The sequence below is a fragment of the Oryx dammah genome, unplaced genomic scaffold, assembly GCF_014754425.2.
Source record: "Oryx dammah isolate SB20612 unplaced genomic scaffold, SCBI_Odam_1.1 HiC_scaffold_3, whole genome shotgun sequence".
NCBI lineage: Eukaryota > Metazoa > Chordata > Mammalia > Artiodactyla > Bovidae > Oryx > Oryx dammah.
Window position 1 is genome coordinate 50,149,260 of NW_024070187.1, and position 26,688 is coordinate 50,175,947.

A 26,688-nucleotide genomic window follows, 5' to 3' on the forward strand; every position below is an offset into this window, starting at 1 on the left:
AAAAGTTAACTTGTAAAGAGACTTTGAACCACATATGGCTAAGTAAAAGTAAACACGCTAAAATTCAATATTAAAACTTAAACAATTCAGATAAGAAATGCTGCTGTTACAGATACACGCTTTATCTGATTTTTGACCTAGTTTCTTAGTTTGAAAGTCACTCAGTCTGCTTATTTGTCTCCACAGCGTTTTTGATGTGCACTGCTTTACAATTGCATACGCTCATTTGCATTCCTCCATGTCTAGAGTACAGTTCAGCTAATCTTTTACTGTCACAGTTGTTTTCTTCTCTTAAACAATTGTCTAAATGTCAGGCATTATAGGAGCACTTTTAAAAAATTAAATTCACAAGTTCTAAATCCTAGGGCAAAAATATTAAAAGGCTTCAGGATGTGATTTATCTCAATTATCTTCCAGTTTTGTTTTCCATTTCTAACTGCTGGCTACAGTTTAAAGAAGTCAGTAGGCATTTTAAACCATTTCTCTTTTTATAGCCTTCCCCCTCCTCAACTCTAGTCCTCAAGTTAACAGGCCAGGGCATCCCTCCCCACCACCCTCAAAAAAAAACCCTTCCCTTTTAAATTGCAATTTAGGAAAGAAGAAGAAAAAATCAGACTTAAAAATACTTATTTCTTAAAATGACCTTTATATAGCGACAAGGGTATGTGCCATTTCTTTCACACTGTAAATCAAATTTAAATGTGAGCAAGGAGACCAAATGACATTGAAAATTAGAGTTTTTGCAGCACTTGAGTAACCTACAAAATTTCCCTGCCACTGAGTATAAAGTCAGGTATGTTTCGCTGGCTGATTGATCTAGATCTCACTTTTCATCAGTCAGATTCCTGTATAAATGATCAACTCTTCAAATGTGTTGAGTGATTAGATATAATCATAAGATGATGCATTTTAATCTTAAATATGCTTTGTTGTGTGAGCACTTCATTTAATCAATCTGTATGTTCAATTTTGTAACTAGATCATTTTACCTTTTTAGCTCTTCATTTTTCCCAGTTACATAAAGCTTAAAATACATATATCTTTATCAGTCAACTTAGTCCATGATACATTCTGTCTTGATTTGCTCTCTCTCATGTAACAGTAAGTATAAGCTAAACTTGGATATCCTAGTATAATATTGAGTCATATATTCCAAAAGATGTATCGTGTTGTTATAAAGGAATGTCCCCTTCAAAATTTCAACATGGCCTTAGAGAGGACAGACAGGACACAGCCGCATTAACTAGTCAGTTGAGAATAAATATGTCTCCCTGTATTGTACATAGTGTGCATTTTTCAGTCATGCACTCATCTACCAGAACTTATGGCTCTGAATTATGTTAACAATTTTGGTTTAGGTCAGTGCACACAATTTAGACACCTACACAATAGCCTGCATTTTCCTTCCCCTATTGAAAGTCTTTCTTCAGCAGGATAGATACATTTAGAAAGCTAAAGAGAAGTAAGTCTGTGGGCAGTTTTCCGAAGTTATTTTCATTTGAACTCATATATTATCTGACCTTTTTTACTTATGTTGCTGAAACATTTTAGAAATCCTTTTAAATCTTGAAAGACAATTACAAAGAATATTACATACACACACACACATATAAAATAAACAAATGGCTGAAGTGTCAAGTATCATATATTTTTGGCTAATTTCTGAAGTAGAGGCACACACACATAAAAAATCTATTGGCAACCCTAAAAAAATATCAAGGACTCCTTAGCTATAAAAAGTAAAATATGGTGTATGGAATGCACTGAGTCGATTCATTACTTTTCAAGGGAATATTCCTATTTAGACCTTTGAATAAATCAGCTAGTGTCCTAAAAGCTAAAATTGATTGTCATTTCCTTATCTTAAATATAAATATAAATATTGTAGAAATGATCAGACTAAATATTCCTTAGGTGCAGGGACTTCTATAGGTTGATGCTATGTGAATAAATATATCTACATACTTTTGAAATAAACTAAATTACTTTAAAAATAAAGTATTATCCTGCAAAGGATAGTATACTTCCTAAAAAGGAAGTATTTAAACATTTGCTGCTTTTCTGGAGAAATCTCCACCTTATCATTTTATTTTTATAGGAGGTATTGTTATTAAATGTATAGTCTTCTGTGTTATATTTGAACGTATTCAGTGCGGGGGGGAGGGGGGTGTTCGTATTTTTGCTGCCACAAATAATGCCAAGTGAATGACCCACAGCAGGCTTAATAATATTTTGCATTAAAAAATAATTATTTTGCCATTTTAATCTCCAACACATAAAAAGCTTGGAAGTTGTAATTCCTTTAATTAAACAGCAACAAAAAAGTTGGACAGATAATCACTGATTTTTCTTGTATCCATTAGAGAACCAAGGTTGCAAGGTAAACTGCCACCTTGAATCTGGAGCCACTGACCCATCCACTGAAAGAGCTTGAATCAGCTAACCTGGCTCAGAAGTTACAAGAGACCTATCCCAATCAAAATTCTTAAATGATAATTATGCCTCTGCTACAGGCTTAGTGTGGACGGGCTAGAATGAGAAACTGTTGGAAGCTGCAGTCTTACTTGTATGTGTTTTACTTCCAGGAACCACAATCATATTTTTACAAGAAATATCTGAGAAAGATACCACTATGCCTCTAGCAGAAAAAATAAGAGTGATTATTGTGTTCAGCTCAGTTCAGGTACTGAGTCCTGTCTCACTCTTTGCGACCCCATGGATTGCAGCACACCAGGCTTCCCTGTCCATCACAAACTCCTGGAGTTTACTCAAACTCATGTCCATCGAGTTGGTGATGCCATCCTACCAACTCATCCTCTGCCATCCCTTTTTCCTCCCACCTTCAATCTTTCCCAGCATCAGGGTCTTTTTAAATGAGTCAGTTCTTTGCATCAGGTGGCCAAAGTATTGGAGTTTCAGCTTCAGCATCAGTCCTTCCAGTGAATATTCAGGACTGATTTCTTTTAGGATTGACTGGTTGGATCTCCTTGAAGTCCAAGGGACTCTCAAGAGTCTTCTCCACCACCACAGTTCAAAAACATCAATTCTTTGGCTATCAGCTTTCTTTATAATTCAACTCTCACATCCATACATGAATAGGGGAAAACCATAGCCTTGACTAGACAGACCTTTGTTGGCAAAGTAAAATCTCTATTTTCAATATGCTGTTTAGATTGGTCATAACTTTTCTTCCAAGGAGCGAGCATCTTTTAATTTCATGGCTGCAGTCACCATTTGCAGTGATTTTGGAACCTCCAAAAGTAAAGTTTCTCACTGTTTCCATTGTTTCCCCATCTATTTGCTATGAAGTGATGAGACCAGATGCCAGGATCTTTGTTTTCTGAATATTGAGTTTTAAGCCAACTTTTTCACTCTCCTCTTTCACTTTCATCAAGAGGCTATTTAGTTCTTCACTTTCTGCCATAAGGGTGGTGTCTGTCATCTGCATATCTGAGGTTATTGATATTTCTCCCGGCAATCTTGATTCCAGCTTGTGCTTCATCCAGCCCAGCGTTTCTTATGATGTACTCTGCATATAAGTTAAATAAGCAGGGTGGCAATATACAGCCTTGATGTACTCCTTTTCCTATTTGGAATTAGTCTGTTATTCCATGTCCAGTTCTAATTGTTGCTTCCTGACCTGCATAGAGATTTCTAAAGAGGTAGGTAAGGTGGTCTGGTATTCCCACCTCTTTCAGAATTTTGCAGTTTGTTGTGATCCACACAGTCAAAAGCTTTGGCATAGTCAATAAAGCAGAAATAGATGTTTTTCTGGAAATTTCTTGTGTTTTCAATGATCCAACAGATGTTAGAAATTTGATCTCTGGTTCCTTTTATAAATCCAGCTTAAATATCTGGAAGTTCAAGGTTCATGTACTGTTGAAGCCTGGATAGGAGAATTTTGAGCATTACTTTGCTAGCGTGTAAAATGAGTGCAATTGCGTGGTAGTTTGAGCATTCTTTGCCATTGCGTTTCTTTGGGATTGAAATGAAAACTGACATTTTCCCATCCTGTGGCCACTGCTGAGTTTTCCAAATTTGCTGGCATATTGAGTGAAGCACTTTCACAGCATAATATTTTAGGATTTGAAATAGCCCAACTGTAATTCCATCACCTTCACTAGCTTTTCTTGTAGTGTTGCTTCCTAAGGACCAGTTGATTTCACATTCCAGTATGTTTGGCTCTAGGTGAGTGATCACACCATCATGATTATCTGGGTCATGAAGATCTTTTTTTGTACAGTTCTGTGTATTCTTGCCACCTCTTCTTAATATCTTCTGCTTCTGTTAGGTCCCTTATTTCTGCCCTTTACTGAGCCCATCTTTTCATGAAATGTTCCCTTGATATCTCTAATTTTCTTGAAGAGATCACTAGTCTTTCCCATTCTATTGTTTTCTCTATTTCTGTACATTGATCACTGAGGAAGTCTTTCTTATTTCTCCTTGCTAATCTTTGGAACTCCGCATTCATATGGGTATGTCTTTGCATCTTTCCTTTTCTCCTTTGCTTTTCACTTCTCTTCTTTTCACAGCTATTTGTAAGGCCTCCTCAGACAACCGTTTTGCTTTTTTTGCATTTCTTTTTCTTGAGAATGGTCTTGATCCCTGTCTCCTGTACAGTGTCAGGAATCTCCATCCATAGTTCATCAGGCACTCTGTCTGTCAGATCTAGTCCCTTAAATCTCTGTCTCACTAGCACTGTATAATTGAAAGGGATTTGATTTAGATCATTGTGAACTTGCCCCAAACCTTCTCAGTTACAGGAAACCCTTTCCAAAGAAATAGACTTTGCCCAGAGAAGGCAATGGCACCCCACTCCAGTACTCTTGCCTGGAAAATCCCATGGACGGAGGAGCCTGGTGGGCTGCAGTCCATGGGGTCGTGAACAGTTGGACATGATTGAGCGACTTCACATTCACTTTTCACTTTCATGCATTGGAGAAGGAAATTGCAACCCACTCCAGTGTTCTTGCCAGGAGAATCCCAGGGACGGGGGAGCCTCGTGGGCTGCCGTCTATGGGGTCGCACAGAGTTGGACGTGACTGAAGCGACTTAGCAGCAACAGCAGCAGCAGACCTTATTCCCACTGTGGGAAGTGAATTCCTCTCACTTCAATCACCTCCAGACTTCCTGTCTCATTTAAAAAGAAACCACCCCTCAAAATAAAACAAAAAACAGCAACAATAAGATGTATTCCACAGGATAAAACTTCAAGGAAATAGATTGAGAATGCTTAGGAATCTACACCCACGGAAGAGAATAGGGAAGAGGAGGAAAAAGCTATTCTACTGGAGAAATCCTTGTAAAGGTCAGAACCCAAGGACACTGGGTCAGTGAAAGACTGAGAGGTTATCCAGTGATAGAACGGAGCTGTCTCCACACCCCCCCCCCCATACCTTACTGCCACATCAACAGTACTTTAATAACAGCAAGTTATATTTGGTAAGGCTGCAAAGTATAGACTCTCTCTGAGTAAGAGTACTTAGGGAAACCCAAAGTAAGCAACATCCACAAAACAGGAACATTAAAAGAATATGAATCCTCTGAACCTATAGCTACAGCAAATACCAAATACTCCTCAACTCCTAGTCAGACTGACATGAAATCTCACTAAAAAAGATCTAAATACCTCAGTTCCTATTTCCTAATATATGTCTATCTTTTAGCAAAATAATTACAAAGCATGGAAAAAGCATAAAGGACAAAGTATGAAAAGAAAAAGGAATCATCATAACCAAACCCAGATACAGCACATGTTGGAGTTATCACATAGAGAATTTAAAATAACAATGATGAACGTATTAAGGGAACTATTGCAAAAAGTAACATACATGCAAGAATAGATGGGTATTATAGGCAGAGGTATGGAAAATGCTAGAAATCAAAAATACTGTAAGAAAAATGAAAAATACCTTTGATGGACTTGTCAGTAGGTATGGTGTTGCTGAGGAGAGAATCAGTAAGTTTAATAATAGGTTAATTGTAATGGAAAGAAAATAATAATAATAATAATAAACAGAATAAGAATGAATGGTGAGAAAATTTTAAGACATGAAAAATGCACAAAATTGGAATAGCAAAGGCAGAAGAGAGAACAAAGTGAAGTGATAATGGCAGATAATTTTTCAAAGTGAATGCCAGATACCAAAACAGAAAATTCTGAAAGGAACCAGAGGACAAAAGGCCTTACTTATAGAGGAAAAAGGATAATAATTATAACTGATTCTTTTCAAACGCCACAAACACAAGCATGTAGTGAAGTATTTAAATTTGCAGGAAAAAGCACAAAACATGAATTCTATAGCCAGTAAAATTAAATAAGTTCCATAAGAGAAGGTGGGCATGCATACTAAGTCACTTCAGTCATGTCTTTGTGATCCTATGGACTGAGCCTGCCAAGTTCCTCTGTCCATGAGTTTCTTCAGGCAAGAATACTAGAGTGGGTTTCTATGTCCTCCTCCAGGGGGTCTACCCAACCCAGGAATCAAACCCACATCTCCTGTATTGCAGATGGATTCCTTACCACTGAGCCACCAGGAAAGCCCAAGGAAAAGTATGCTGCTGCTGCTGCTAAGTCGCTTCAGTCGTGTCAGACTCTGTGCGACCCCAAAGATGGCAGCCCACGAGGCTCCCCCATCCCTGGGATTTTCCAGGCAAGAACACTGGAGTGGGTTGCCATTTCCTTCTCCAGTGCATGAAAGTGAAAAGTGAAAGTGAAGTGGCTCAGTCGTGTCCAACTCTTAGCGACCCCATGGACTGTGGCCCACCAGGCTCCTCATTCCATGGGATTTTCCAGGCAAGAGTGCTGGAGTAGGGTGCCATTGCCTTCTCCAAAAGGAAAGGTATAATCAGGATCAAATAAGGGCTTTCCTGATGGCTCAGCTGGTAAAGAATCCGCCTGCAATGTGGGAGACCTGATTTTGATGCCTGGGTTGGGAAGATCCCCTGGAGAAAGAAAAGGCTACCCACTCCAGTATTCTGGCCTAGAGAATTCCAAGGACTGTATAGTCCTGGGATCTCAAAGAGTCAGACAGGACTAAGAAACTTTCACTTTCAGGATGAAATAAAGGCCATTTGACACATAAAAGTTACTTCCCTTTCAATAATATGGCCCCTCTTTGTCCCTCTAGATATAATTTTCTCAGTGACCCAATATGTCTCTCCTAGTCTTGCTAGCCTAAAAATTTCTAAGCCACTTCCAAAGTTTACTTCTTGCATTTTGAGAAACTTATTTTCTATCTTATATTTTTGCTTTTATCTTTGGAACTAGTTTGGAATTTAATTACTCCAGGTACAAATAATTGGAGTAATTGTGAGAATAGCAGGTTGCTAAAATTGCTTTTAGAAAGTGTTAGTCACCAAGCCATGTCTGACTCTTTGCGACCCCATGGACTATAGCCCTCTAGGCTCCTCTGCCATGGGGATTCTTCAGGCAAGAATACTGGAGTAGATTGTCATTTCCTTCTCCAGGAGATTTTCCCCACCCAAGGATCAAACCCAGGTCTCCTGCATTACAAATAGATTCTTTACTCTCTGAGCTGCCAGGGAAGCCTAAAATTGCCTTAGAGTAAATATAATTGTGAAATTCCATATGCATTTATTTCCCAGAAAGTAATAGTAACAGCTCACTTACTAAATCATCCTTTAGTTCCATTCAATTCAGTTCAGTTTAGTCATTCAGTTGTGTCCGACTCTTTGTGACCCCATGGACTGCAGCACGTGAGGCCTCCCTGTCCATCACCAACTCCCTGAGTTGACTCAAACTCATGTCCATTGAGTCAGTGATGCCATCCAACCATCTCATCCTCTGTTGTCCCCTTCTCTTCCCTCCTTCAATCTTTCCCAGCATCAGGGTCTTTTCAAATGAGTCAGTTCTTTGCATCAGGTGGCCAAACTATTGGAGTTTCAGCTTCAGCATCAGTCCTTCCAATGAATATTCAGGACTGAATTCCTTTAGGATGGACTGGTTGGATCTCCTTGCAGTCCAAAAAACTCTCAAAAGTCTTTCCAGCACCATAGTTCAAAAGCATCAATTCTTTGGTGCTCAGCTGTCTTTATAGTCCAAATCACATCCATTCATGATTACTGGAAAAACCAGAGCTTACCTCATGCATGCTAAATTTGCTTCTGTCATGTGGACTTTTTGAGACCATATGGACTGTAGCCTGCCAGGCTCTTCTGTCCATGGGGTTCTCCAGGCAAGGATGGTGGAGTGGGTTGTCATACCCCTTCTCCAGGAGATCGTCCCAACCCAAGGATCAAACCCATATCTCTTATGTCTCCTGCATTGGTAACCAGCTTCTTTGCCACTAGTGCCACCTGGAAAGCCCCAATCTCATGTGGTAAGGTATTTTTAACAAAAACACCTAGATATGTCTCCAGCAATCTGTGTATATATCTAGTATGTTCTCTTTTAATTGTAATCAATTTAGAATTGATTGTGGCCCCTTCATCTTTCAAAAGTAGACTTGGAATGTACTGGGTAAAGGAAATATTTTCTTAAATGTTGTCATATTTTTGGCAATGAGTATGTCACTTAGAACTCTGCAAACCTCTAAATGTTTGTGTATTCTACTTTTAGAAACTCCTGATGATTTTGAGGTTGAAATGTAACTGTAAAATATGATATTATTTCCAGGAAGGTCACCTTTAAATAAGAATATTCTCTCTGTATGTCTTTTTCACATGCTATATACTTGCATAGATCTGTTTTCATAATCTACTTAACACATTTTATTTTAGAAAAAACAACACTGTCTCCTCAGCTTCATTTGGTTTCATTTTCTTTTTTCTTTCTCATTTCCTTAAATTTTAGAGATGGAGAGATTGAGAAAGTTTAATATAAAAGTGATATAAATTGTTGCTCTTCCTGAATTTTCAGATGTGTAAAATAAGGAAAAGTCAGGGGAAACTAGTACTAGGTACTCTGTAAGATACCTTGGAGAAGGAAATGGCAACCAGCTCCAGTATTCTTGAATGGAAAACTTACATGGACAAAGGAGCCTGGCAGGTTACAGTACATGCACTCACAAAGAGCTGGGAACACACACATACACACACAATCATGCATGGCTAACATGCTTTGCTAAGTTATAAAAATTGAGAATAATAGTAATAATCAACTTAAAATGATACTGGATACCATTCTAAGTGCTTTGTCTATATGACACCAGAAAAACAACCCTATGATTTTAAAAAAAGTTTCACAACAATCCAATGAGGTAGGTAAATTCATTACACTCATTATATTAATGAGGCAGTAGAAGCACACTGAGGTTAAAAGCTTTACCTAAGGTTATACGCAAGACTTTTACCCACTAGGAAAGCACATAAACTGTAACAGTGGAAAAATGTAGACAAGGAGACCAAAACAGAAGCCATTGCCCCTCTTGGATTGCATTGCTATGTTCCCTCCTTGTTCCTCTGGGTCTTCAGGAAAATTAACTCTCCTTCCTGCTGCTGCTGCTAAGTCACTTCAGTCATGTCCAACTCTGTGCCACCTCATAGACTGCAGCCCACCAGGCCCTGCTGTCCTTGGGATTCTCCAGACAAGAGTACTGGAGTGGGGTGCTATTGCCTTCTCTGAACTCTCCTTCCCATCTGAGTATAAATCCAAGCTGATCTCCATGTTCTGGCTACAGTGTCAGGGTCTTTGCTCTCTGTCTTAGCTGATGTTTTAAAGCAAATATATTAAGTGAGAAAATCTGGCTACCTCTGTTTTGCCATCAATTTAAAACATTCTGTTTGCCAATTCTACATTCATTTGGATTTTACTTGAGGCATATGTAAACTTACAGTATTGTAATGTAATCCATTGATTTTCATAGGACTCAGTTCATTTGGAAAAACACAATTCTCCCATTTTTCTTCTAGTTCCACACAGTGCTTCATTTCTTCCTCCAGATATGTACTTACTGCTTATTTTTAGGCAAACTCCTACATATCACTTCTATTGGCTGAGAAAAGGAAAAGTGTGAAAATGCCTCAGGCAAATACTAGAATTAATTTGATAGGACAGGCAAGCCAATTATCAGGGCTTGATGATAGATACACATATACTCCCCACCCCACCCCCCCACCACCCCAGTGGGGAAAACCAAAATAACAAGTTGCAAGATGTCTGGTCCTCAGAAAGTCTTTGCCTATCAAAGCAAATAGTGGAAGAAAGGTGTCTTTACTGTTTAGTTGTTACATAAAACCAAATATGTAAATTGTTTTGCTAACAGTTTTGGCCAGTTTACATACACACCTTTTGAAGAAAGATAGTTTCCTAGTTTCATTTTAAGCTAGGATTGGGAACACCTATACACCCATGGTGGATTCATGTTGACGTGTGGCAAAACCGATACAATATTGTAATTAGCCTCCAATTAAATAAATAAATTTAAATTTTAAAAAAAGCTAGTAAATCAGATAAAATTAAACCATAATACTTTTTGTCTTAGAAGAGCCAACACACATTCCAATAAACAGACAGTCCTGGGTTGGAAAGATCCTCTGGAGAAGGAAATTGCAACCAGCTCCAGTATTCTTGCCTGAAAAATTCCATGGACAGAGGAGCCTGGCAGGCTCTAGTCCATGGGGTCATAGAGAATCCGACAGCAGAGAAAAAATATGTGTATATATTGATAATTTTTTTGTTAGAACTCCTTTTTAAGTTACTGTAAAATCTTTTACTCTTCCTGAACTTGTGTTGCAATTTGAGACATGAGTGGAGTTTTGGTGACTGTATTGTGAATCTCTTAACTATCCAATATCATTCATACATTTTAGCCATTAATTAATTAGAAACACTTTTTGTCAGGCATTATATTGGAACTATATGACAAAGAATAAGTTAAAGTTACATCTTCATGGTTCTTATATGAGGAAAATAAAGTAACTCTTTGATAAAACTTAAATTAATACATAATTTCAATGGTGATTAAAGGTGCTTAGGAAGTCAGAAAGGTAACCCGATAATAATGGAGCCAGAAGTGTTTGTGCAGTCTGAAGGAGCATGGCGGATAAGAGTGAGGGCAAACACATCTGAACAATTAAGGAGCATGCTTCAGAAGTCGAAGAATAGGCAGAGATTTGAATAAGAGTGGAGGAAAGCTGTCTGGTTATCTGGGGGTAGAGTATTTCAGATAGAAGAGGAAACACTCCCTTTGAAGCATCCTAAGAAGAGAAATGAAACGCAAAGGAGAAAAGGAAAGATATAAGTATCTGAAAGTAGAGTTCCAAAGAATAGCAAGGAGAGATAAAGCTTTCCTCAGCAATCAATGCAAAGAAATAGAGGGAAACAACAGAATGGAAAAGACTAGAGATCTCTTCAAGAAAATTAGAGCTATCAAGGGAACATTTCAAGCACAAATGGGCTTGATAAAGCACAGAAATGGTATGGACCTAACAGAAGCCAAAGATATTAAGAAGAGGTGGCAAGAATACACAGAAGAACTGTACAAAAAAGATCTTCATGACCAAGATAATCACGATGGTGTGATCACTCACTTAGAGCCAGACATCCTGGAATATAAAGTCAAGTGGGCCTTAGAAAACATCACTATGAACAAAGCTAGTGGAGGTGATGGAATTCCAGTTGAGCTATTTCAAATCCTGAAAGATGATGCTGTGAAAGTGCTGCACTCAATATGCCAACAAATTTGGAAAACTCAGCAGTGGCCAATCCCAGAGAAAGGCAATGCCAAAGAATGCTCAAACTACTACACAATTGCACTCATCTCACATGCTAGTAAAGTAATGCTCAAAATTCTCCAAACCAGGCTTCAGCAATATGTGAACCATGAACTTCCAGATGTTCAAGCTGGTTTTAGAAAAGGCAGAAAAACCAGACATCAAATTGCTAACATCCACTGGCTCATGGACAAAGGAAGAGAGTTCCAGAAAAAAACATCTATTTCTGCTTTATTGACTATGCCAAAGCCTTTGACTGTGTGGATCACAATCAACTGTGGAAAATTCTGAAAGAGATGGGAATACTAGACCACCTGACCTGCCTCTTGAGAAAGCTATATGCAGGTCAGGAAGCAACAGTTAGAACTGGACATGGAACAACAGACTGGTTCCAAATAGGAAAAGGAGTATGCCAAGGCTGTATATTGTCACCCTGGTTATTTAACTTGTATGCAAAGCACATCATGAGAAATGCTGGGCTGGATGAATCACAAGCTGGAATCAAGATTGCCAGCAGAAATATCAATAACCTCAGATATTGGAAGAAACTGAAGAAGAACTAAAGAGCCCCTTGATGAAAGTGAAAGAAGAGAGTAAAAAAGTTGGCTTAAAGCTTAACATTCAGAAAACTAAGATCATGGCTTCCAGTCCCATCACTTCATGGGAAATAGATGGGGAAACAGTGGAAACAGTGAGAGACTTTATTTTTCTGGGCTCTAAAATCACTACAGATTGTGATTGTAACCATGAAATAAAAAGATGCTACTCCTTGGAAGAAAAGTTATGACAAACCTAGACAGCATATTAAAAAGCAGAGACATTACTTAGTCAACAAAGGTCTGTCTGGTCAAGGCTATGATTTTTCCAGTGGTCATGTATGGATGTGAGATTTGGACTATAAAGAAAGCTGAGCGCTGAAGAAATGATGCTTTTGAACTGTGGTGTTGGAGAAGACTCTTGAGAGTCCCTTGGACTGCAGGGAGATCCAACCAGTCCATCCTAAAGGAGATCAGTCCTGGGTGTTCATTGGAAAGACTGATGCTGAAGCTGAAACTCCAATACCTTGGCCATCTTATGTGAAGAGGTGACTCATTGGAAAAAACCCTGATGCTGGGAAAGATTGAGGGCAGGAGGAGAAGGGGACGACAGAGGGTAAGATGGTTGGGTGGCATCACCGACTCAATGGACCTGGGTTTGGGTGGACCTTGGGAGTTGGTGATGGACGGGAAGCTTGGCATGCTGCAGTTCATGGGGTTGCAAAGAGTCGGATGAAACTGAGGGACTGAACTGAAGGGTAGATGGCTTTCCCACATGCCTCCATTCTCACTTTTGGTCATTTTTACTCCCTAACTCTACCCAGGCTCCATTATTTTCCCTCTCCACTCCCTCATCATCCCTTTAAAACGTTCACCTCTGCACCAATTGGAGTGACTCATTAAGCTCTTTATCTATTGTTAATAGTAAACTGAATAAATCTTGTTTCCACCACTTGAACTGATATCTGGCTCTGATTATCTTTGATGTAGGAGGACGCTTCCTGGTGATTTTATACTCTGCTCAAATATCTGTCACATTTTTAAGTGATGATGATGTCTTTCCAAAACAATTATCCTGTGGAAGAGGAGATAGCATTAGATAGTTATCAAAATCAGATATATGTTATACATTTCCCACTTGATTTTTTCCATATCATTCAGAAGTGATTGGTGTTGAAAATATACAAATTCAGTGGACTAATGGGCAGATAATGAAAGGACAATGTTCTTTAGACTTTTCATATATAAGATGTCTTTTTCTCTTCCCAAAGAAATAACTGCTTATGGTTTTTTTCCTAGACATTAAGATAAATATGAAGAGACATTCTGTGTTTTCAGAAAATATCTTTATATGAATAACAAACTCAATAAACCCAGTTGTATTACCCACTGGAAGTTATGTTTCTAGTCTTGTAGTTATAGCTGTAGAAAGTATAGCAAATAACTAGAGTGCCTGGAACTTTCATAAGAGACAATTTCTGTCAAAAAAAAAAAAAAAAAAACACTTTAATTATTTGTAGTGGGTGTCATAAACTTCATCCTGCTGCTGCTGCTAAGTCGCTTCAGTCGTGTCCGACTCTGTGCGACCCCATAGATGGCAGCCCACCAAGCTCCTCTTTCCCTGGGATTCTCCAGGCAAGAATACTGGAGTGGGGTGCCATTTCCTTCTCCAATGCATGCATGCTAGGTCACTTCAGTCGTGTCTGACTCTGTGCAACCCTATGGACAGCATCATCCTAAATTTTATTAAATAGCACATACTTATGATTCTTTTCCAGGCGCTCTGAATAATTACATATTTTCTTTTATCCATCCACCCGTCTAATATTACTAAGAAGACTGAAGATTTGCTTAATGTATTTTTCATCTTTCCAGTGGAAAAGTTACATATCTGAAACTCAGGTAGGAAATGGTTTGATATAGCATGCTCTATTTATATTTGAATAATTGAAAAACTATCATTTTTATAATGAAGAATACAGAAAGGAAATGTAAAAAATATGTTTTAAATGCTTAGATGAAATTTTAAGAATTCATACTAACCAAGAAGTTTCTTCAGGGAAGTTAATGTGTGGAAGTGTGTGATTTTTATGCTTATGCAAAAAGCAGAGATTTCTAAGGATTTTATCTGCTTAACAGATAGACCTGAGATTAAATCCTGTTTCTATCATTTACAAGTTGATCACATTAAGCATGATATATAACTTCTCTAAAACTCAGCTTCCTCAACTCTGAATGGGTTAAATAAATTAATTTCATGAGATCCTTGTAAGAATTTAATGTGATGACAGTAGAGTGCTTTCCAAATTTCACTGAAAGGTATAACTCAGTAAATGTAAATACGGAATTTTTTTTTACTTAGGCAGTTTACTATCTAGTACATTTTACAAGAGAATGAATGTTTTTCTAATAGATACTTTACTGCAGCTACTGTCCAATCTTTGCTTACTTTAAAAACAGCCTTCCATCTATATTTCATGATAGATGCAAAACTCAGTGAAATGAGAACAAGGAAAAAAGTAAAAACAACAAACAAACAAAATTAATATATTTATTCACAAAAATGAATTGCATTTCTTCCTTTGAGTTTCAGGCACTGGGCTGGTTGCTAGAGAGGTGATATATAGATATAAACATACTTTTCCCATAGCTGTCAAGAATAGTTTTGGGAGAACATTTTTAGCAGCATAATAGTATTTCTTTTTATGACTTGTGTCCTTCTATATGTTTCTTTAGAGCACTATCAAGAGAGGATGGGAAAGATTAACAGAATTTTGAAGCACTTATCAGTCTTTCTAAACCACATTTACTGGTCTTCATAAGATCGATTTCCCTCACTCCAAGCTTACTTGTGGTCTAATGGGACTGTAGATACACAGATAAATCTGCTTCCCTCAAATTTATGGACACAGATTGTGACATGGCTGGCTCTAAATTCACCTGGAGGGGAGACATAGGATTTGTATGAGCAATTCCAACTCTCTGAAAGTAGATTACCCTCTGATGTTAGCTGAAATTTTCAACTTTTTAGTGGAATTCTATTATTAAATGTTTGTGCAGTTAAAATTCCTCTTATTACATCTGATAAATTCTCCATTTTTCCACTAGGCCTGAGATTCAGCACCTGAGGACTTCCTCTTCCCTGACTTTGTAGCTGATCAGCCTCCTTGATTTTTTCACTTGGGTCTTGGCTCCTTCATTGATAAAGTAGGGCACTGGGAGAGGGGACATGACAAAGCTTTCCAGGACAGTAGGTTGCCATTGAAATCCTTTCTGCTAATTATTGTTGCTTCTCCTGACTAACACTGAATGGTGTTCTCCATATTTATGTAACAGTCGTTCATACTCTAACTCCCCTAAAGTCAAGGAGACTCTTTGCTTGCCAAGTCCCTAGTCTTGCTTCCTTACCTTAAGCAACCACTTGCAGAGGTCCACTCCCAATCTCTCAGTCCTGGAGGAAACCTGCCAGCATTTTCAGGTAGAGAAAATATAGCACATGTTTGATGTTTCAACCATACGCAATTACCAGGGAGCTGATACACTCACCTTCAGCTCCTGAAAAGGATAACAATTAAAAACCCACAGTGATACCTTCATATGTCAAAATTTCCTTGGCCAAATCAGAACTGTCTCATCATAGACAGTATGAACCATCTTTTCCCATGTTCCTCTCTGCCAAGTGGTGGGGACAGATCTCAGCCAATGACTAACATCAGTGAAGTCTAAAGAGTCAACTCCTTCTGTTGTTGCTCAGTCGTATCTGATTCTTGTGACACCATGGACTGTAGCCTTGCCAGGCTCCTCTGTCCATGGGATTCTCCAAGCAAGAATATCGGAGTGGGTTGCTATTTTTTTCTCCAGGGGATCTTCCCGACCCAGGAAGTGAACCTAGGTCTTCTGCATTGCAGGCAGATTCTTAACCAACTGAGCTACAAGGGAAGCCCACTCAATCTTGTGGCCCTTTTGTGCTTCAGAGCTTTGCCTGGATCAGATCAAACTGAGTCTTCAACTAGGATCATGTTGCTTCTTATTTTTAAATCCAGTACACTACCCTGTTTCTTTCACTCTTCTTTTCCTGAAAAATACACCTGAAATACATCCACTAAACAAGAATCTATGGCATTGCCTTTCTTTGGGATTGGAATGAAAACTGACCTTTTTCCAGTCCTGTGGCCACTGCTGAGTTTTCCAAATTTGCTGGCATATAGAGTGCAGCACTTTCACAGCATCATCTCTCAAGATTTGAAATAGCTCAATTGGAATTCTATCACCTCCACTAGCTTTGCTCGTAGTGATGCCTAAGGCCCACTTGACTTCACATTCCAGGATGTCTGGCTCTAGGTGAGTGATCACACCATCATGATTATCTGGGTCGTGAAGATCATTTTTGTACAGTCTTCTGTGTATTCTTGCCACCTCTTCTTAATATCTTCTGCTTCTGTTATAACCAACCTAGATAGCATATTAAAAAGCGGAGACATTACTTTGCCAACAAAGGTCCATTTAGTCAAGGCTATGGTTTTTCCAGTGGTCATGTATGGATGTGAGAGTTGGACTGTGAAGAAGGCTGAGCACTGAAGAATTGATGCTTTTGAACTGTGTTGTTGGAGAAGACTCTTGAAAGTCCCTTGGACTGCAAGGAGATCCAACCAGTCCATCCTAAAGGAGGAGATCAGTCCTGGGTGTTCATTGAAAGGACTAATGCTAAAGCTGAAACTCCAGTACTTTGGCCACTTCATGAGAAGAGTTGACTCATTAGAAAAGACTCTGATGCTGGGAGGGATTGGGGGCAGGAGGAGAAAGGGATGACAGAGGACGAGATGGCCGGATGGCATCACCGACTCGATGGACATGAGTTTGTGTAAACTCTGGAAGTTGGTGATGGACAGGGATGCCTGGCATGCTGCGACTCATGGGGACGCAAAGAGTTGGACACGACTGAGCGACTGAACTGAACTGAAACAAGAATCTTGCCCGAGGCTCTGCTCCTGGGGAATCCAACCTAAGACAATAAGCAACGTGATTGGCGCCTGACTGATTTTTGTGATGTCTAACTTGTGGGAAGCGCATGCATTTGGATATGGCTTTTTCTACAATAATAGAGCATGTCTTCTCCAGTTTTCCAGGGTCCTACTGCTCTGTACCATCCTAAAGTCATTCTAACATATATTAAGAAGCATATGTGCAACATCTCTGAGGAATCTTAGAAATGATTAAGTCTGAATAAGCTCAGAACTGATACTATTCTACATTACTTATGATTTCATAGGAAACAAAAATCTGTAATTTCAATCACGTACTATTTGACTCAAATTTTATTTGAGAAAATTCTAGATAAGCCTAAACTGGCTGAATTACTCTAGCTCAGAGAAGGTTAAATCATTCTTGTTTAGATAACATTGTTGGATCCCACAAGTAACAATTATTGATGTATATTGTAAAATACAAGTCTTAGAGGTTTGACTGATATCCTCCTTGGCTTATACACAGCCAGAAAGCATAGATAGCATTTTCCTGTATTTTAGTTTTCACATCCTATTTATTATAACCTAGGTATCTTTCCCCAAAGAAGGCAATGGCACCCCACTCCAGTACTCTTGCTTGGAAAATCCCATGGGTGGAGGAACCTGGTAGGCTGCAGTCCATGGGGTCGCGAAGAGTCAAACATGACTGAGCGACTTAACTTTCAGTTTTCACTTTCATGCATTGGAGAAGGAAATGGCAACCCACTCCAGTATTCTTTCCTGGAGAATCCCAGGAGTGGGGGAGCCTCATGGGCTGCTGTCTATGGGGTCGCACAGAGTCAGACACGACTGAACCAACTTAGCATTAGCAGCAGCAGGTATTTTTCTCACAACTTTCTTTTACTCAGTCTCTCAAATTAGAGATAGGAAGACTCATGTATAGTCATGAGATAAGAACTATCACAGGATCGATGATTTTAAGTATTTCCAAAACCACTCCCTTGCTTTTTGCATAATAACCCTCTCCTTTTGTTTCACATTTGCTGTCTTTATTTTCCTGTGGATAAACACATAGTTAGAAAGCATTTTTAATTCTGCTATTTCTCAGTTAGAAAAATAAACCCTCTATTGTATTTACTCCCAATTTTAAATTGCTCATCACAAATTGGGAAAATTTAGGTTGAACAAAAAAGACCTTAATGACCCATATAACCACGATGATGTAATTGCTCACCTAGAGCCAGACATCCTGGAATTCGAAGTCAGGTGGGCCTTAGGAACCATCACTACAAACAAAACTAGGGGAAACTGGAAAATTCTTAAAGAGATGGGAGTACCAGACCACCTTACCTGCCCCCTGAGAAATCGGTATGCAGATCAAGAAGCAACAGTTAGAACTGGATATGGAACAATGAACTGGTTCCAAATTGGGAAAGAATACTTGAAGGATGTATATTGTCATGCTGCTTATTTAAATTATGCAGAGCACATTATGGGAGAAATATCAATAACCTCAGATACAAAGATGATACCACACTTATGGCAGAAAGCAAAGAGGAACCAAAGAGCCTCTTGATGAAAGTGAAAGAAGAGAGCAAAAAAGTTGAATTATAATATTCCAAAAACTAAGATCATAACATCCAGTCCCATCACTTCATGGCAAACATATAGGGAACGATGGAAACAGTGATAGGATTTAACTTCTTGGGCTCCCAAATCACTGCAGATGGTCACTGCAACCTTGAAATTAAAAGATGCTTGCTCCTTGGGAGAAAAGCTATGACCAGTCTAGACAGCATATTAAAAAGCAGAGATATCAGTTTGCCAACAAAGGTCTGTCTAGTCAAAGCTATGGTTTTTCCAGGAGTCACGTATGGATTTGAGAGTTGGACTGCAAAGAAAACTGAGTGCTGAAGAATAGATGCTTTTGAACTGTGGTGTTGGAGAAGTCTCTTGAGAGTCCCTTGGACTGCAAGGAGATCAAACCAGTCATTCCTAAAGGAAATACACCCTGAATATTCATTGGAAGAACTGATACTGAACCTGAAACTCTAATACTTTGGCCACCTGTTTTGAAGAACTGACTCATTTAAAAAGACCCTGATGCTGGGAAAGATTGAAGGCAGGAGGATAAAGGGACAACAGACTATGAGATGGTTGGATGGCATCACCAACTCGATGGACATGAGTTTAATCAGCTCCGGGAGTTTGTGATGGACAAGGAAGCCTGGTGTGCTGCAGTCCATGGAGTCACAAAGAGTCAGATGTGACTGAGCGACTGAACTGAAACTGAAAGCTTGAACTTGATAAAATACACAAATGGAAATAATTCAAGGAAAACATGAGTTTTATGGGAATAAAACCAGGGTATTTCTTGAAATCAAAAGGAGGAATTAACAATTAAACACCTGGAAGTCAAGGTTGGATTCTAGAATGCAAATATTTTTTCTTCATCTTTTTCTCTATGAAGATAAGTTTATGTTTTTTTCACATGTCATTAAATATAGTTGGTGATAGCTCCTAAATATTACATTTTACAATATCCATGGCAATAAAAAGAATGTTGAGATTCTCTTTGGAGTCTAGTGATCACTGGGAAAAATTTCGTTGGTCAGGTTGGCTCAGGCACTTACTCTAGGACTAATCAACTGTGGACAATGGGTAAGATAATATTGTGCTTAATGGAAGATCCCATGTTAATCCTGTGGAATTAGTAGGAGAGAGTGGACATTACTGTAGAGAGGTGCAATTCATTAGGAAAAAGATCAGATAAGCTGATGTCAAACAGTGTATACGCTGTGCTAGTGTTGACCTCTGGGGTATGCAAGTTAGTGCACTTAATCTAAACAAAAATTAGAGGCCACTATTTCCATTACATGAAAATGAAAGTGTTTGTCACTCAGTCATGTCTGACTCTTTGTAAGCCCACCAGGCTCCTCTTCCCAATGGAATTCTCCAGGGAAAAATACTAGAGTGGGTTGCCATTCCCTTTTCCAGGGGATCTTCCCAACCTGGGGATTGTCATTGCATGCAGATTCTTTAGCATCTGAGCTACCAGGGACCCATAAGAGTTTCCTAAGATTAAGAAGCTTGAAGATGGAAGCTATCAAATTACTAAGTGACTGTGAAATTATACTTTTTCTCCTAAATTGGATTTTTTACAATTTTGCCTGGCCTATGGAGCATATGAAAGACAGTTCTTTACATTTATTAACCAACTAGTGGCTGTCTTTAATGTCTTCCTTCCTTCTGCATACTTTCGTCTTGTTTGTTCTGGAGAATCACATGCTACAGTCCCTCATTCATTAAGCTCGAAAATTTTATCAAATTTTCCATTTTTACTAGAGTCATAAACACTAGCAGGAAAATTAGAAAAAAATGTGTTTCTAATGGCTTTTGTCTACTGCTAGGCATTTTCATAACAGATATTTGCATAGCAGATGTTTGTTACAGAAAATATTTTAAAATTTAGACTTGCACAGTTATGGCTTCTCTACAGATATAGACAATTCTTAATTATACTGGAGAATTAGGCCTTTATGGAGAGCTCATAGATTACTGTAAGAGTAAGTAAGCTATGTGTGCAAGGATTAAAGATGGAAAATACCACAAAAGAAACATAAGAATGTAAAGAATTTTGGTGGAACTAAAAATACTTGTTTAATTTATGGTTTTATAGTAGGAGGCTATACTATCAAACCAACATTACAATTTTTCTTCCAGCTTTATTTTTCTCTCTAGGCTCATATGTACTTGATACACAGCAATAATTTTTATCTGCCACACATACAATATAAATGTTGTCACTTGGAAATAATCTCATGATTATACTTAAAACTTCAGTTGCAAGTTGTATTAAAACTTTGAAACAAGTTATAACATTTTTACTGAAAACATAAAATTAAGCTAAAATGGCTTTCATATTTTATATTCTACTAGAATAATTTGTCAATAGATCTATGAATTTAAGAGGTACTTCATGTCTAAAGTATATATGTCATTATTCATTAGTGATAGATTTTTATTTTATGAGTAAAATTAGTGAATGGGAACACTCATTCAGCTCTACCATGTTATTGTTATGTGAAAGAATTCTGCCACATAACACTTAGCCTTGAGCAATTTTTTAAAGTATTTTTTTTATTAAATATGCTTTTCAATACATAGGGCTTCCCAGGTGGGATTGGGGTATATAACCTGCTTGCAGTGCAGGAGACCTGGGTTCAATCCCTGGATTTGATTCCTGGGTTGGGAAGATACCCTGGAGAAGGAAATGGCAACACACTCTAGTGTTCTAGCTGGAGAATTCCATGGACAGAGGAGCCTGATGGGCTACAGTCCATGGGGTCAGGAAGAGTGGAACAAAATTGAGCAATAAACATTTTCACATTTCATCACAATACATAAAATTGACAGACTACTTTTTTCTTAGAAAAATGGAAAATATAATATTTATAGTGTTAGATCATAAAAAAAATTGTGTCATTTGATACATAAAAGTAAAAAAATTTTTTTTGAAAACTTTTGGCTTGATAGATGTTAAGGACAGAGCTAGAATAAGGGTCATGTAAGAGATCTTAATTAAAACTCAGCCTAGGATTTTATTCTTGTTTATGAAGATAAACAAGAATAAGAATGGCAGTTCAATAGTTTTTGCTTGCTCTGGAAGTTTGTTACTAGATGCCTTAGAAAAAAATCTGAGTTATAAACCTTCTGTTGGTAGAAATAATACAGAAACATTTTTTTTTCTTAGTGAAATAAAATAAAAGAGCTATAAAAGATTATTCAACCAATTCATCATCAGAAGCATTTGGGAGACACTAATCTACAACAGACTGGTTCCAAATAGGAAAAGGAGTATGTCAAGGCTGTATATTGTCACCCTGCTTATTTAACTTATATGCAGAGTACATCATGAGAAATGCTGGACTGGAAGAAGCACAAACTGGAATCAAGATTGCCTGGAGAAATATCAATAATCTCAGATATGCAGATGACAGACACCACCCTTATGGCAGAAAGTGAAGAGGAATTAAAAAGCCTCTTGATGAAAGTGAAAGAGGAGAGTGAAAAAGTTGGCCTAAAGCTTCAACAGAAAATCATGGCATGCGGTCCCATCACTTCATGGGAAATAGATGGGGAAACAGTGGAAACAGTGTCAGACTTTATTTTTGGGGGCTCCAAAATCACTGCAGATGGTGACTTCAGCCATGAAATTAAAAGACACTTACTCCTTGGAAGAAAAGTTATGACCAATCTAGATAGCATATTCAAAAGCAGAGACATTACTTTGCCGACTAAGGTCTGTCTAGTCAAGGCTATGGTTTTTCCAGTGGTAATGTATGGATGTGAGAGTTGGACTGTGAAGAAGGCTGAGTGCCAAAGAATTGATGCTTTTGAACTGTGGTGTTGGAGAAGACTCTTGAGAGTCTGTTGGACTGCAAGGTGATCCAACCAGTCCATTCTGAAGGAGATCAGCGCTGGGTGTTCTTTGGAAGGAATGATGCTAAAGCTGAAACTTCAGTACTTTGGCCACCTCATGTGAAGAGCTGACTCATTAGAAAAGACTCTGATGCTGGGAGGGATTGGGGGCAGGAGAAGGGGGCGACCGAGGATGAGATGGCTGGATGGCATCACGGACTCAATGGACGTTGAGTCTGAGTGAACTCCAGGAGTTGGTGATGGACAGGGAGTCCCGGCGTGCTGTGATTCATGAGTCGCAAAGAGTCGGACACAACTGAGTGACTGAACTGAACTGAACTGAATCTATGTAGAGGGGATCCTATTATTAACTCCTAATTATGGGCTTGGAAAATAAAGCCACAGATAGGAGCAAAATGTATGCACACTGAAAATAATTATGAATCAACAAAATTTGCATACCTTAAATCAATAGTGTGGCAATAACTTCTTAATATTGAGAAAAATATAAATCTTTCACTCAGGTTTCTCTGTCTGTGGGATTTCCCAGGTAGGAATAATGGAATGGGTTGCCTTTTACTCCTCCAGATGATCTTCCTGATCCTGGAGAAGATGCTGGGGATGCGAGATCAAACCCACATCCCCAGCATCTCCTACTTGGCAGGCAGATTCTTTACCACTGAAACACCTGGGGAAACTCAAGTGTATGTATGTATGCATACATACATGTAATCGTAAAACAGTTCAGAGAAGGGAATCCAGTCTGGGAATGAATTTAGGCTCCTGCCTTTACTGTGTGATCTTGATACTGGTCAAACTATTTAATTTTTAACATATCAATTTCATTAGTTCTAAAATGGGGGTTTAATACCTGCCTTTTGGATTGTGGACATTAAATTTAAATGCTAAGAATACAGTAAACACTATATACAATTTTAAAGTACTATATATAGTATTTATATTTTTAGTTTTCTATTTTTGAAAAACCCCTGTAGATGTTACAAGAAATACAACACAGGTGTTTTGACTCTGGGACTTGTGTTCTCTCTTCTGGCCTCACTCTCCACTTAGTGCAGCTGAGCCTCAGGAAAGGAAAAAAAAAAAAAAAACAACTAAAAAGAACAATTGAAGTTTGTGATTTTTCATGTTCAATGGCACTTAAAGAGCTAAGGCACAGATAGGGAAAGGTTACATCTTGGTATTTCAGCCATGTCCATCTCAGAAGGGCAGGGCTTTATTTAATTAGTGATTGCCTTCCCAGAGCTAATGATACTCTGCTGAGCTTTTACATGAAGAGTATGAAGTCAGAGGCTACAATCCTGAACAGAGCTAAATTTTGTTATCTTCGCTTGTAGTTTTCACAATATTCTCCATCCAGAACACGGAACATAGAAAGATCATAAAAGTTTTCTAACTCTGGGCTCTCTGTGCATGCTGTCACTTTAGCCATGTCTGGTTCTTTGCAACCCCATGGACTGTAGCCCACTAGGCTTCTCTGTCCATAGGATTTTCCAGGCAAGAATACTGGAATGTGTTGCTGTGCCCTTCTCCATGGGATCTTCCCAACCTAGGGATCAAACCTATGTCTCTTTTGTCTCCTACATTAGCAGGTGGGTTCTTGATCTCTAGGGCCACCCAGGAAGCCCATTTTTTACCCTATCACTAACCTGGTGTGCTGTGCTTAGTTGCTGACCCATGTCTGACTCTTTGCGACCCCAAGGACTGAAGCCCACCTGGCTCCTCTGTCCCTGGGGATTCTCCAGGCAAGAATACTGGAATGAGTTGCCATGCCCTCCTCCAGCAGATCTTCCCAATCCAGGGATCGAACCCAGGTCTCCCACATTGTAAGTGGATTCTTTACTGTCTGAGACACCAGGGAAGCCCCACTAACCTGGTGAACTACTCCAATTCACTCAGTCCTCTTAGGTTTACATTTCTTTGCATTTATTTTATAAAATTGGAATGTTAAAATATTCTATAAAAATGAATATTAGATTTTCTGTATCATTAGTTCTCATAGCTTGCTATAATCATGATTTTCTTCTTGCCCATTTGTTTGTCCTTATCTCTTTGTCACTTAATAGTTGATTCAATTGTGTTTGCCCTGGTTTAGAAGATGTATCATCTCTGTTTTATCACACAGGTTGTCCACTGTTCTGGGACTGCATGATGTTTGCTTAGAGACTGAGATGGATAAATATTGTATGTCCATGGAATAAACTACAGATCCAACACATAAATAGAGAACTCTTTTTCATATTTGCTGAAAACTGAAATGACTGAAAATGAAACATAAACAGTGAAGTTCTCTTGTAGGAAAGGGAAGACTGCTTAAAATTTGTTAAACATGTAGAATATGCCAGGTACTGTGTTGGACATTTTTCATCCATTGTTCCATCTGATTCTGATAACAACATTGGGTAAGATTGAGTAACCCAATTTTAAAATTCCTAGCTCAAAAATTATGCTCAGTGAAACAGAGATAAACTTGCTCTTGACTTTACTTCTCTATTATTAAGGTGCAAGGTTTGGATGCTATCAGTGAAATATGCTTGGGATGGGTTGGGCCATGGATGAAGAATTTTTTAATCATGAGGAATGGGATTTCACTGTCCTTGGGAGTCCTCTGAGGGAGGTGGTAGACATTTTGGAGGTGGCAATGTTAAATTTCAAAATTTTTGAAATAATGAATTAGCTAATAGTGGGAGTGTTCTTTAAACAATGCCAGCTTACTTGTGGGAGAAGGAAATGGCAATCCACTCCAGTGTTCTTGCCTGGAGAATCCCAGGGCAGCCTGGTGGGCTGCCGTCTATGGGGTCGCACAGAGTCAGACACGACTGAAGTAACTTAGCAGCAGCAGCAGCAGCAGCTTACTTGTGAAATATGAATTTATAAAAGGAGAATGGTAGCACCTATACTAAAGCATAATTTACACCCATAAAATCTACCCATTGTATGTGTACAATTCAATGATTCTTAGTAAGTCCACACAGTTTTGTGGTACTCAACATAATGCAGCTTTTTAACATTATTATTCAAAAATTTCTTCATGCTCACTTTTAGTCAATCCCCTCTGCCCTAAGAATCAGGCAACCCTTGATATGATTTTAGTCTCTAAAGTTTTTAACATTTCTATGAATTTATTGTAATAGTACAATCTATAGCCTTGTATGTCTGGAGTTTTTAACTATGACAATGTGTTTGAGCTTCATTTCTTGTTGCATCATGTATCAAGTTTGTTTCTTTTCCTTAATGAACAGTATTCCATTGTATGAATTTACTACATTTTGTTTGTTCATTCACCAGTTGAACTTTTTGATTGTTTTCAGTTTTGAGTTATTATGAACAACACTGCTAAGAACATTTAGGAAATGGCTTTTCTGTGATGTTATATTTTCATCTTTCAGATAGAATCCTAGTTGGAAAATTTCCATGTCACATATGAAGTTTAACTCTTTTTCAAGAACTGCTTTCCTAAGAGGCTGTACCATTGTGGTAAGCAAAAGAGTATCTACTCCCCAAAGATGTCTGTGTTCTAGTCTCTGGAACCTGTGACTATACTGTATCACATAGGAAAGGAAATTAAGGTAGTAAGGGAAAAATACCTGGGCTTATCCATGTGTACCCAGTGTTAACACGGATCCTCAGGAATGGAAGGAAAGAGGCAGAAGCAGGAAGTATAAATATGGCAACATGAGGTTTCAGTTCTTTTTTGCTGGTTTTGAGATGTAGGGTTGAAGGGAACTATGTGCAAGAATTGAAGAGACTTCTAGAATGTAAGGATTCCCACCTTCCCATCCCAGTCTCCCACCCCCAGTCCCACCCTGCCCCAGCTGACAGCCAGCAGAAAACAAAGGCCTGAGTGCTACAATGGCTTGGGACTGAATTTTGCCAACATTTGAATGAGCAAGGAAATATATTCTCCCTAAAAGTCCATGAAAGAAACCTAGCCCTGCCAAAACTTTAGTCTAAGCCTAGTGAAACCCATATTGAACTTCTGACATAAAGAACTGAAAAATAGTAAGTATGTGTTGTCGATCGATTTTTGGTAATTTGCTACATTTGTAATAAACCAATACAACCATTTTACA